The sequence below is a fragment of the Acinonyx jubatus genome, chromosome F2, assembly GCF_027475565.1.
Source record: "Acinonyx jubatus isolate Ajub_Pintada_27869175 chromosome F2, VMU_Ajub_asm_v1.0, whole genome shotgun sequence".
Classification (NCBI taxonomy): Eukaryota; Metazoa; Chordata; class Mammalia; order Carnivora; family Felidae; genus Acinonyx; species Acinonyx jubatus.
The window spans coordinates 39,307,500-39,321,391 of NC_069394.1; the positions used below are offsets into that span (position 1 = coordinate 39,307,500).

Consider the following 13,892-nt stretch of genomic DNA (forward strand, 5'->3'; position numbering starts at 1 on the left):
ACTGGCTTTGGGATCAAGCAGGAAGTTGTTACTGGAGGCTGGAAGAAGGCATCCCTTGTTTTGTTATGATGGATAATTTGGTACACTGTTGCTTGTGGTAATGTGAAAAACAGGAATACACCTATGAAATAGCAAATTTGGCCAGGGAGACATCCAAGAAGAATGTTCAAAATGCCCCCTGGTTTCTTTCAGGCTGGTATGATAAGGTATGGGTATAGAGAGATGAGCCCTAGTTGAAAGGCACAGAAGCAGACTTGCTGAATTTAGGAGTCAAGCTGTTTCTCATCCCCAGCCTCTCTAGTTGAGAAAAGTAAGACATGGTGTGAAGGTATTGATCATCTCAAAGGTATGGCCGTAAGATACTTGTTATACTTTACAAAGTTTTAAGACTATGGCTCATAGACCCACTCAACTGGACAGAAGAATTTGGAAGAAATTTGGGGGTATTGTTTCATACACCGGACTCTCAGCCCAAGGCAGAAAGCGGCCTGTCTCTGAGACAGAAAGATCTAAAGGAACCTCACACTGATGTTCAAAGCATCATCATATGGATGTGTTCAGCAGAGTTTTATTATTCATCTATTCATATTGGCATTCGCTCATTCAACAACTATTTATTGCATAATCCTGTGTCCTAGACTCTTTGCTATGCTCTGGAGACCCATGATGCTTAAGAGAGAGTCTCTTCCCTGGGGGCTTATAATCTAGTGGAGGAGACAGACCAGAAACAGGAAGTATAACCTGAGGATGCATCCCACCTCTACTGTGCATCCCACAGTAGAGGTGATGTGGGAGTGCAGAGGAAGGGCCCCAACCCTGGCATCAAATCTGCTCCACCTCATGACAAAGTTCATGCGTGAGCTGTGTGAGCTGTGTTCTGGAAAAAAGGACAGGCTCAGGACTGACAAAATGTGAGCTGCAGGCAGAGGCCACAAACAGACCAGAGAACTGGAGGACAAGCCCCCCACTGACCTCCTGGAGGCCATCGACTGGCTCTAAGCTCAGCTCCTGGAATCTGGTGGGTCTATTCCAAGCCTCCCGTGGGACCTACAGAGAGGGAGCATCTCTCACGGGCATGGATGTAAAGTAAAACATCTCAACTATGCCTTGGTTTTGGCTCCAAAGATGACTTCTGTGTGGCCGAATCTTTTTCTTCATGCATTTTATTATATATATATATATATATATATATATATATATAGTCCATGCTCTAAAACATTAAAAAATAAGAAGCTAAAATAAATTTCCAGAGTTCAAAATGGCAGACTGTGATCAGAGCCAATGTCCTTTTCCTTCCAATGTTGGCTTGTCTGCAAAGTGATTTCATACATACTTGGTGAAGCTATGCTGCCCCCACTCCCGTCTTTTCCTTCTTCCACCTCCCCCAGTTCCCACCCATTGAGGTTGTCATCAACTTCAGCTGTGGTCAAAGGCTAAGACCTGGGCTGAAGTCTACCCTGGACACCCTTTGGGGCTTGGCTGAGGGACTTAATTTCATCCCTATTTGGAAGGACTCAAGATGACATTTTTGTCAGTGATGGTATAGAACTCTCTCCTTCCTTACCCAACTGGTTGTCTAGCCTGAGTCAGGAACTGACTTTTCCCTGGAGTAATAACACAGTGTGGGCCATCAGCCACGGCCAAGTACAATCTGGGTGTAAGGTTCATCAGCACCAGTTGGTGAGAGCTCCTGGAGGGCAGGAACCAGACCCTCTATCCCCATTTTCCAGCACCTAGCCAGCTCTCTGGCATCTGGAAGGGGCTCAGTAGTGTTTGGAGAATTCACCCTGGGTATTACCCAGGCAGACAACAGCCCTCAGGTTCACCTTATGATGAGGGGGATTCTTCTACAGCTAAAGAATAAAGATGATAGTGGTAATAAAAGAGGCTAATACCATTTATTGAGCCCTAATGCTTTGTCAGGACAAGCAGTTTACAGGCATTGGAACTCAGAACCTCTGGTGTAAATATCATTGCCCTCATTCTACAGACGAATAAATGGAATCTCAGCCTTGAGGAATCTTGCAACAGCTTGCTTGATGGGGCTTGGACCTAGGATGATCAATTTTGGACTTTGACTCTTATCCATGACATCTTGTTTTGCTACCTGAGCTAAGACTACTGGAAAGCAGTATCCCTCCTACTGCAGAGCATCCCAGCTTCCATGGGACAAAACTGAAGTCCCTTTTATCTGGGCTATACCCCCAACTCTTTTCCCATCAAGGCATGGGAAGCACAAGCCAGGCTTTACTCAGTGGGAGTTTGGGTTTGGGTGACCAAGCAGCAAAGAGATAAATGCCATCCAAATTCCCACTTAAAATAAGCAAAACAGCCCCAGGGCTCACATGACCAAAGCCAAGGGCTGAGGGATTTGGTAGGTCTGTTTATTTCAGTCTGTATTTGACCTTGCACCACACTCACCCAGCAACTCCCAGTGAATGCAGAAACCTTTCCCCGCCTCGGGAACATCTCCATACAAAATAGAAACACTGCACAGATGAGAAAAATTAAGACGTACTCTCCAGCCCGCCTTGCCGTATTATTTAAAACAATTACTGTATGATTTTGCTTTCACATAGCCATGGAAACCCTGCTGAAAGGATTTAATACAATTTATTGTGTGAAGCTTAAGAAGAAATCTGTTTCTCCAGTGCAGGAAAACAAAGCCTGCCAATTCCTCCCCCACCTCCCTACAAGGTGTGATGGATGCAAATTGCCGGCCGGTGGGTGACCTCACACAGCAGGCGACTGAGCTTTCTGGGAAAGCGTTCTGGAGAGCCCGGACCTGCTTCCTTTAGATGTATCAGAAAACAAAGCCAGTGCCAGAGGAATGCTAATCTCCTTTGATGTGCCCAGAGTTGATTTACCATTTCGGAAAGGGAAGCACAGTTCTGGGTGGCAGGACCACAAGGTTTTGCAGTGCATACAACAGAGAAATTTCCCCTGCCAGGTGACCCCGGGAACCTCTCCATTCACGGGCTCTTCTTACAGGTATTTCAGGCCTCGGTGATGGGATCCGCGAGGGAGCGGAGCCGGACACGCGGGTCTGGGGACAGGGTGGGCTCGCTTCGGCGCTTGATACCTACGACCTAGTTTTGCAGCCCTTGTGGACCCTGGTTGCATATGACAAACCTGGCTGTGTTTTAGGGGCTTGGAGACGGACTGAGGCTCTAAGTCCCGGGTCTTTCTGATTACATTAGAAACCTTGAAGCTGAAGGAGGCCTGGTATTTTTTATTTTATTTTTATTCTTAAGTATTTTTTTAATTTTTAAAATATCTTTAATTATTTGTATTTATTTTTTGATTTCTTAAAATATAACTTATTGTCAAGTTAGCTAACGTGCAGTGTGCTCTGGGCTTCCGGAGGAGATTCCCATGATTCATCGTTTACATACAACACCCAGTGCTCATCCTGGTATTTTTTACAAGGGCACCAGGTGATTGGAATGCGCGGCCAGGGTTTCCAACCACTGCCCCAGGGCTTGGGCTTCCTTAGGCCGAATTCTTTATGCTGGCTTTCTGGTTCCCAGTAAGAGGCATCGTGCCTGATGATCTGTAAGCCTGAAAGGCCTGCTTTATTATTTTTTTAGTGTTTACTTATTTTTGAGAGAGAGAGAGAGTGAGCAGGGGAGGGGCAGAAAGAGAGGGAGAGAGAGAATCCCAAGCTGGCTCCATGCGGTCAGCACAGAGCCTGACGTGGGGCTGGAACCCAGGAGCCTGAGCAGAAGTAGGGCGCTTAACCAACTGAGCCACCCAGGTGCCCCACTCAACTCTTGTCTCTGCAGTTCAGTTCTTTATCCCTAGTTTCAGTGAGTGGTGGGGAGAACGTCAAATTGCGGCTCAACTGGGGGAAACTGGGTGAAGGGCTCTCCTGTACTATTTTGGCAACTTCCTGTGTATCCACAATAATTTCAAAACAAATGGTTGAACAAAGTTGCAGCTAACGGCTTGGGTTCAAATTCTGGATTTGTTTCTTAATATGAGGTTTGGGACTTAGGGAAATAGCGTACCCTCTTGGGCTTTTTCCTGTGGAAGATGAGGATAATTATATCTATTTATTACACAGTCAAAGGAGATCATAAAAGCATAAAGCCTGGGTGTTGGCTGGAGTCTTAAGGGCTAGATGAGATTGTTCCAACCCTCAACCTACAGATCGTGGACTGACTACTTTCTCAAGCCAACTTACAGCCTTGTGGTCACCTCAGACTGTGACCTCTTGCTGCCACCAAATTAGTCAGCTTGGACACTGTCTCAACACAAATGTGTTCAACCCAAATGTGCAACTCAGCCATTTCTCTTGCCAAACAAACCTCTCATGGAGGCAGTTCTGAGTGTAGGGGACTTCACTGGAGGTTTGTGAAATGAAAGAAATTACATCGACGTTTCAGAAATGACTCCCGACACAGCGTCATACAATCCCGCTTCTGAAGGTTTTTGGCCACCGCCATATTGGTTGGTCCTCACCTCTTCTGCTCTCGTCGTCCCTCCTGTCTTTTTCCTTTGCCCCCAGTTTCTGTGCCTTTCTAATGTGGAACATTTAGCCATCTTGTTGATTTCTTTAGCTCTCATCTTTTCTCCAGAGATCTTATTAAAATATTTTCCTGACACGTCCAGCCTCTCCAAAGCTACACAGAGCATCGGGAGGTCAACAAAAAGTCAGCCCCCAACTCTAACCCGTTGTGATGGCAACAGCAGGACTGTGCTTTCAGCTCAAGCTCACAGTCCACAGCCCCCTTCCTCCACCCTGTCTGACCCACAGTGGCCTGACGAGAAGGCCTCTCTGAGAATCATCTCTTTAGTCAGGCAGAGTTCACCAGCCTCCACGCCATGCTGCCAAGAAATGCTGTTTATGCTTTTATTAGAACAGACTTCCCCTCTGCTTGCATGCTGGGTCCTCCCGTCCCCCTACCCCTTGCACAAGCTGGTGAGGTCTTCAAAGACAGGAGACACGTCTTTTCCATCACATGGTATAGTCCTGGTGCACAGAAGGCATTTGGTAAATGTTTGCTCAAAGTAGCAATGAATGAATAATGGTTCACCAAACAACAGCGCTGAGTTTGCTAGGGTTATTTATTTTAATATCATGCAAAACACAGAGTGGACATTATCTCCTGTTTCTGAGTCTTTTGTGATTGGTTAACCAACAAGTTAGGACTAAAGTAGCTGCAGCGTAAGAGCCAGTGAGAGGGAAGCCATGGCGGTTGCATTCTCGGGGGGTTTATGCTTGACTGTAAAAATAATGCTGCGTCATGTTGTTGGAGCCGTTCTGTAGAGCTTATCAAGTGCTTTGTTTAATTTAAAAGTATCCTAGCAAGGATGAAGAAGGATAGCACACTTTACAATCCCTTGTCGGTAATTACCAGTCAACCTGTGATCAGACAGGATTAAAATTCAGATCTTTAGGACTTCCGACTCTGCTCTCACATACCTTGCCTGGGGATAATCCATTTCTGGAGAGAACAGCTAAATACTTCTAGTGGGCAGGGATGTGTCTGTCTCTTAGCAGCAGAAGGCAGAGCTCAGTTCCCAGCAGCTCCGTTGTCCTTCTTCTTCTGGCCTGTATCATATTTGGACTTCTTAGCTTCCAGGTCAACACAGGTCCCGGGGATGGAGGTGAGCATCGGGTGGCTGCAGAGATACCTGTCAAACCTCAATGCCTAGGTTTATTCAGTGACGCTGGATTGAGACAGCATGACATGTACTCATCTGTGCTTCATAGCAACTCAGTCCATGCACATTTACTGAGTACCTTCTATGTGCAGGCACTTTTGTAGGTGCTGCAGATTCTCAGGTGAACAGGAGAGTCGCAGTCCCTATCCTGACCGTCTAGTGGAGGAGATGGACATTTAACAAATAAAGGATCATAAATGTGCACGGTGCTGTGAAGGAAGTACTGTGTGAGTCAAGGGAGTAATAGGGAGTAGTGGTGAAAGCTGAGGACAGGGTCACAGCGCGGTTGTGCAACTGTGGTCTTTGTGAATGGCGTCCCTTGAGGTGGGGTATTGTACAAACCGTCTGGTCAGTATGGCAGTGGGCCTGAGAGGGAGGCGGTAACATGTAAACTGAAAAGGATGAAAAGGATTTTCCAGGTGAAGAAAGGAGGACTGGCATGTGCAAAGGCCCTGAGACTGAAAGGAGCTATGCATGGCCAAAGGATTGAAGGAAAAGTAGTGTGACTAAAGCAGAGAGTGAGAGGGCAGTGTGGTGGGCCCTGAGCCTGGAGAGGAAAGAGGAGCCAGGTCAGGCGAGGCCTCAAAGGCCTCGGAGAGGAGTCTGAACATTATTCTGGCTGCAGTGGGGGAATGTTTTGAAGCTGGGAATGGTATGATCTCTGTCAATTTGGTCTCCACTGGGGGATAAATTGCGGTGGGGACAGCAAGACCGGAGGTGCAGATAGCACCCAGGTGTAGACGGCCCTGCCAGATTCAGTTTGCACGATACACCTTGACCTCCTTTTCCTTCTCATGCTTACAATTGTGACAGCCTTTGCAATTTTCAAAGCATTTTTAATTTGATCCCAGGAGGTGAGGTGGTATGATCACCCCACTCCATACTTGAGGTAACTGAGGTTTAGAAGGGAAAAAGTGGCTTTCCCAAGATCCAACAGCCAGTGACTCCTGGCACTCGTTCTCCAGTCAAATCAAGGAACCTGACTAATCCCCATTCTATCATATTATGCAATGCCCAAGCTAAATTATATAATTACTTACTTTTTTAAACCCTAAGACGTAATCTGAAATTTCCGAGTCATGATTACCAAGCAGAAAAAGAAAGAAAAATACCCAGGAAAGACTGACGTTTTCCCTAGGAACAGCCAAGGTCACCCAAATTTCAGACGAATTGGGTTAAGAGCACTATATTTCATCGGCGTCACAGTGGCTCTCTCTTCTCATCTTTATTTACCCGAGTGTGGCCTACTGAAAAGGATCCAGTGTGCTCCAAGTCTCAGAAGATGTCTTTTTGCTCATTAATCACCAGAGGTTAAGACATAAACAAATCAACATTATTTAGAACGAATGAGGCAAGCATTCGTTTCAAAGACTTTTGTTTCCTCTGGGAACAGGAGCTACCTGCGCCATAGCCACAAAAATATGTGTTTTCTTTCCCTTTTAAGGAAATGCCACCTCATTGCCAAACCTTAAGCACAACATCCCAAGTGGAAGGAGAGGTTTCAAGTATAGCAGGGAGGAAACTCAGATTCAAAAACCCCACAGTTCTCTTCCACTGGGGACTCCATCTGAAACTGTCTGTGGATAGTGTTTAATGTTCTGCAAATCTCCTATTGAACAGGGATTCTTGTTACAACTACAGTACAGTGTTTTCCCCAAGATCCCTCCTTGTCTAGGAGCCAACCGCTCAAACCTTGAACAGGTCATTCCCAGACTGAATTTCCAATGCCCTCATTAAGGAGCAGGCATGAGGAGGAAATCATGTTTATCCTGCCCTCGTCCTTGACCCTGGGGCACACCAGATAAGTCATGAGTTTGGGGACTGAGGATTATAGCATGCAGTTGGCCCTCTTCACTTTTTTCTGGCTAGAGTTTTGTCAGAATTAATTCACTTGGATTTGTTATTTTGCTGGAATCTCTATGGAAATTACTAATCCAGAACATTATAAGCATAGTCCCATGAAGGCATAAAACTTAAAAGGAAAAAAAGCAGAAGGGGGGTACGTCTGGGTGGCTCAGTCAGTTAAGTATCCGACCTCAGCTCAGGTCACGGTCTCGCAGCTTGTGAGTTCAAGCCCCGCATCGGGCTCTGTGCTGACAGCTCAGAGCCTGGAGCCTGCTTCGGATTCTGTGTCTCCCTCTCTCTCTGCCCCACCCCCACTTGTGCCGTCTCTCTGTCTCTCTGTCTCAAAAATAAATAAAAACATTGAAAAAACACTTAGATGTGGACAAATAGGGCCCTGTGGGAAATGGAAAATGGAACACCTGAAAAGGGGAGTTTTTCAGCAAGTTGGGTGGGGGTAGGGGTGGCAGGGACTAGAACCCAAAGCTGCCATGATCCCAAGGCATGTTCAGTGGAAAGTTTGGGTTTGCAAGGATGCCAAAACCTACCAAACACACCCTCCTTGGCGTGGCTTTTCTGTAAACACCACCCTACCCCTTTTTCTGAGGGCACCCATTCAGAAGGAAAAGGTGGCAGCAGCTTTTGTGTGGCTGCGTCTAATGAGGTTCATGTCATTGTTGTATCTCAGTTTTGGGGAGGAAGGTCAGCGGGGAGAGCTGGCTGGGCTTGTCATATAGAAGCAGCATTGGAAACAATTGCAGGCTCCCCAGATCTCCACCCCTGCTGCCCCCACCTCCCCCAGTACACATTTCCCCCTCCCAGTGGCATTTGGTCCTACCTTTAGCACGTACCACACCCGCTGCTGATAATCTGTGCACAACTCTGTATCCTGTAGGGTTCTGTGACTGCAGGTGACAGAAAGTGACTCTGATTAGTTGGGGAGAGGAATTTTATCGGGAGGTCGATCAGGCACACGTAGAATCAACAGCGCTGTTTCAATAGTTTAGGAAACAGACAGGAGGCGAGACTCAGCAATGGGGGAAAGCGTCTATTTATGAGCTTAGTCCTGCCTGGCCCCTGTGACACTGGACCACTGGGGGAGGTGCTGGGGGAAAGGAGCTTCTAGTTTCTCTATTCTGGGGTGCAGGTGCATGGATTTACCATCTTGCTAAACCAAAGCCAGGAGTAAATCAGGGTGCTGAGTGAGGGGTGGAGGAAAACAGGGTTCACTGTACTTTTTCAATCTCTCCCAAGGGTCTGTGAACCATTCCAGGCAAAGGACAGGGTGATATATTTCTCCTCTTTGTATCCCCCAGGGTAGAGTCCCCTGTTTAATGCAAATATCCCCAAACAGGGCAGACCTGAGGGGCCTCAGACAGGAAGCTTGGGTTGGCCTATTGTTGCAGGTTCAATTCTGGGAAGGGAGAGGCTCTCTGAGGGGGTGGGGGGCGGCGAGAGGTGTCCACACGCTCCTCCTTCTGGGTGGCTGCCGACTGTGAACACTCCTTCCTGCAGGAGCTTAGAAAACTGGGGTCAGAGGCCTCCAGGGAACCTGGGAAGAGTCTCTCCTTAGTCCCTGGTGGTTGCCAATCCCTGCTATTCAGACAAATCTCCAGGAGCAAGCGGAAGGCCTGAGTGTGGCCGAGAACCTAAAGAGAGACAGAACGCCTGCTTTGCCCCTCCCTATGGATACCCTGTTATCCTCATGGCAAATGATGGCTTCCTGCATGCCCTCTCCTCTCCCCTCCCTAGGCTAGGACTCCAGGGCTGCATAGATTCATTTCTGAAGCAATTAGAAAAAACACAGCACCTTATAACTATTGGAGGTTGAGTTACAATTTTAACCCCAGCTGAGACTTACATTTTAATGAGAAAAGCATGAGCTCTGTGATGTTGGGGAAGCCACGTCATCCCCCTGGGCTCCCGTTTCCTCTTTTCCAAGGCGGTGGGGGCAGAGGGGTGAGGTCTAAGCGTCTCAGTTCTCAACAGCCCACCATACTAAATGAGCAGCCCCACTGCTTAGCTAGGATACGTATGAGCCTCATTTATTTGGGGCTGAGCTTAGAATCTAGAGGCACGGTTGGTCTCCTAGGTGACTGCCTTGCAACCTCACGGCAATCTCTTTCCTGTGCCTGTTTTCTCCTGTAAAGGGCTCTGGTAAGAGATTCCAGAGGCGCTACAGAGCAGGGAGAAGCCAGGATTTTAATATACATGCGGTGACATTTAGGGCCATGTCAGCATCTCCAGGCCGAGCTGGCACAGACTTACAGCTCACAAGATGATGCCTTTGGCTCATACCTTGCTTAAAAACAAAACAGAAATCCACTAGGAACACAAAATATTCTTTAGCAGAAAAGGAGGGACGCTTGGGACAAGTCAGGTGTCGGGTGGGCTGGAAGGCAGAGAGATTCCTGCTAACACTCATCTTTCGGGGGTCACAGGGTACGACCCCTCAAGGTCCTGACATAAAGGAAAAGGTTTAACTTTGTATAATGTAGCCCTCCCCAAACTTCTTTGAACATGAAATATTTTCTTTTCGTGGACTACTCATCAATTGCTGGCAACTTTGCATGATCTGTCTGCACATATGCTTTTGTACAGGGAACTTCCCATGCGCACTGACCCCAGGGCCTCTCCAGCCTCTCCATATGTTTGGGACATGCAGACAGCTTGTAAAGGAATGACACAGTCAGTAAGGTTGGTGAATTCCCTTTGAGCACTAACCGTGGATCAGACATTGTTTGAGTATCAGATAAATTTGTAAAAAATACATGGTTTCTTTCCTCAAGGAGCTGGTAGTCTGGTCGGAAGGGGACACGTGAAGAATGGCATCACCTTGCCTTCAGTATTGCTATGCATGGAATTGTGTCCCCTGTTCTGGACTGAATGTTTGTGTCCTTCCCCCTCAGATTCATACGTTGAAATCCCACCTGCCAATGTGACGGTATTAGGAGGCGGGGCCTTTGGGAGGTGAGTAGAATTAGATGGGGTCGTGAGGATGGAGCCCTAGTGAATGAGATTAGTGCCCTTGTAAGAGTCCCTGGCTTCTTTCCACTCTCTGCAGGGTGGGGACACAACCCGGAAGAGGGCCCTCCCAGAACTCCCCCCTCGGATGACGTCGTGGTCTTGTACTCCCAGCCTCAGGAGCCGTAAGAAGACAAACGTCTGTTGTTTATAAGCTGCCCAGTCTGGGCACTTCGTTACAGCAGCCCCGACTGACAAAGACACCCCAAACTCATATGTTGAAGCCCTGACCGCAATGTGACTGCTTTTGGAGATAGAACCTATAAGCAGGTAACTGAGACGAAATGAAGGCCGGGCCCTATTTTGATAAGAACCGTTGCCTCACAAAAGAAGGAAAAGAGGGATTGCTCTCTCTGCACAGGCCGAGGAAAGGCCAGATGAGGACACAGGGACAAGGCAGGCACCGGCAAATCAGGAAGAAAGATCCCACCAACAAACTGAGCTCTGCTGGAACCTTGATCTTGGCCTTTGCAGCCTCCAGAGTTTTGATAAAAGAAATTTCTGTTGTTTAAGCCACCTAGTCTATGGTATTTTTAAATAGCCCAAACTGCATGTGTGGGCATGAGCAGAGGATCCGAAGTCAAAAGCGGGCTCCAGAAGTGTCAGGAACCATAGCCAGGGGGAACCGTGGCTATTCGTGCACTGTGCTATCCTTACCTGTGGAGCTTATCATGGGCTCTCTGCGGACTTTGGGAAGCCAAGTCACGAGTCTGCGTCCCAGCCTCCTCATCTGATAGGTACAGTCGGCTTTAATGTTCTGTAATTATTTGGCCCTTGTATTCATTTCCTAGGATTGCCATTAACAAATTACCACAAACTTGGTGACTTAAGACAACAGAAGTTTATTGTCTCATGGTTCTGGAAATCAAGGGGTCACAGGCCATGCTGCCTCTGAGCCTCTGGGTAGAATCCTTTCTTGTGTTTCCTGGCACCTGGTGGTTGTAGGCAGTCCTTGGAGTTCCTTGGCTTATAACTGCATCACCCCAACCTCTTCAAGTGGCTTTGTTCTCTGTGTGTGTATCCATGGGTCTTCAAATCTCCCTGTCCTTAGAAGGACTGCACTCATTGAATTTATGGCCAACCCTAATCCTGATGACCTTACCTAGATTACATCTGCAAAGACCCTATTTCCAAAGGCCAAAGGTCCCATTCGCAGTTCTGCCAGTTAGAACCTCAACGTATCTCTTTAGGTGACGCGATTCAACCCACTACAGCCTTACTGTAGGTCGACACAATCAACTTGGCCAAGGCTTGTTGAATCACCTTGTAGACCGTGTCATAAGCCAACAAAGATGGATCATAATTGGCTGTGTTCACAAATGACGTGAAAACTGGAAACATGACATTCAGCTCTTGACTGGTCTCCTGTTAACAGGTCTTACACTCTTCTACCTATTCTGTTCTGTGCTCTGAGAACAATGGCAATAAAATACAAATCTAATCATGCCGTGTCCTCGTCCAAAATTCTTTGTGGCTTCACCTTGCCTAAAGCATAAACACTACTCCATTGTGGAACATGCCAGCCCTTCATGATTCGGTCCCTGTCCAGTCCAGCTTGGGTTCCTGTCCAACTCATCAGAGCATTGGGATGTCAAAAGACACAGTCAGGTGGAGAGAAGACAATGGTCAACAGTTGGGCCTGCAGAGGATAAATGGGATGGGGGCGGCGATTGATGGAGGCTGCCCCAGAATGGGACAAAGAAGGACGCAGCGAGGGTTCTGTCAGAAGAATGATGAAAGTGACTAGTTGGTACCTAAGGTGTTATGAGGGATGAAAGGCTCGGCAGTGGCGTTAGTGTGGCAGGCATCCCACATTGCCAAGTTTAGAATGTGGCTGGATTGGGGTGACCACTCTTGACATAGGACAACGACTTCACCACGGGCATTTGGAGAAGGAGGTGACTTGCCCCTCCCTCCTCCCGATGCTGGAAGGTGAGTGTCAGAGGGAGGGAGGCGTGGAAGCTGTCCTGACCCACCCCTGCCCTGGCCCCAAACCGCAGTACCTATAGATCCAGTCAGTCAGCACTGGGGGGCTGGCAGGAGAGGAGCTTCGAAACAAATAGGAACTGGCACTCGTAAAAGAGCATCAAGTCCAACCACAGGAAACAAATAATGTAATGGCTAAAACTGACAGAGCGTGGTTGCTCACAGTCACTAAAGAAACAAAACTGTGTCATGTTTACGCCTGGCGAGTTAAGCCTCTTCGACAGTCTTTTTGATGGGGAAACCGAGGCAAAAAGACGTTAAGTAGATCTCGTCTTCAGTTCTGAGGAAAATTAAATTGCGCATGGTTCTGGACATATTACCGAGGGCTCTGCAGATCTTAGCTCTTATTATTTCAAACGGAGAGGAAGACGTGTACAAAAACCCTGGCATCAAAAGGAGGCTCTGCTCAACCTCGTGTTGCCTCCGTTTTGGCAACTGTCAGCATTGTGATCGTTGCTCTGCATGTCTGCCTGCTTGACCCTGGGGACTGTGCCAGGCGCACCAGTGATGAATGAGCGAACGAATCATGAATGAGTGAAGTTGATAAAGTGAATAGCCTTCCTATTTCAAACTGTAGGGGTTAAGCGGAGGCTTGGAGGGTAGGTGTAGCTAAAATCGTTAAGATGCTGAATAAAGGTGGTGATAAACCCAGACTTTGGAGCATTTTCTTTGAGATGTGGGTTGTAATACACTTGGGTTTGTGAGAAGGTGGCAGAAATGGTCTGACACCTTTAGTGCAAGTTTGACTGGTGTTGCAGGGTATGGACAGGGGTTGTCTCTGGTTCCCAGGGGGCCCTGGGCAGCCTGGATTCGATGGTGACCAGTGACAACAGAATGCACAGCTCTCCGTTTGCTGTCTGGCTTCCTATGACAAGCAGGTGGGCATTAGATTTGGTCTTTTCAAGAGATGAACGTTACACGGAAGAACGTGTTCCACGTGAGCCAGTTCTGCTGCGACAATAAAAAACAACCAGCGGGAACCCAGCTTTGTCGGGCAAAATCCTAACTGAAAAGGCAGTGCTGGCCCTATTCGCTGAAATTCAGCAAAGCTCTGTGCTTACGTAGAGTTTTAGAGGGACGTTCTCTCGATCCCAGAAGAAGCCGTTATTCCCAAGCAGTTAGTCTTGGAAGAGAAGCACTGTCGTTCTGCGAGAGTCTGTTTCCCAGGCTTTGCCAAATAAAGGGGAAAGGTGAGCTGTTGTGCGCCTGGCACTTCCGAGTCTGACACACAGTTGCTCGATGACAATGTGGGTACCATGGGATTGAATCTAGGGTCCCAAGGGAGAGAGTAGCTCGCTTGTCCAGGGTGCAGCTTGTGGGAGCTCACGGGGCCAGGTCCTTAAATGGCTAAACAAGCGGTGGTGGATTGA

The 13,892-nt window shown here is 47.7% G+C and overlaps 1 protein-coding gene across 2 annotated transcripts in view; it reads left to right on the forward strand.

Annotated features, from left to right (window-relative positions):
- TSPYL5 (TSPY like 5) overlaps positions 1 to 11,982 on the forward strand; it is a 55,088-nt gene extending 43,106 nt beyond the window's left edge. For both annotated transcript variants that reach the window (XM_027064180.2, XM_027064185.2), the window contains exon 2: positions 10,577 to 11,982. The gene's annotated coding sequence lies outside the window, so the exon portion shown is untranslated. The remainder of the gene's footprint in view (positions 1 to 10,576) is intronic.
- Positions 11,983 to 13,892: the final 1,910 nt, after the last annotated feature.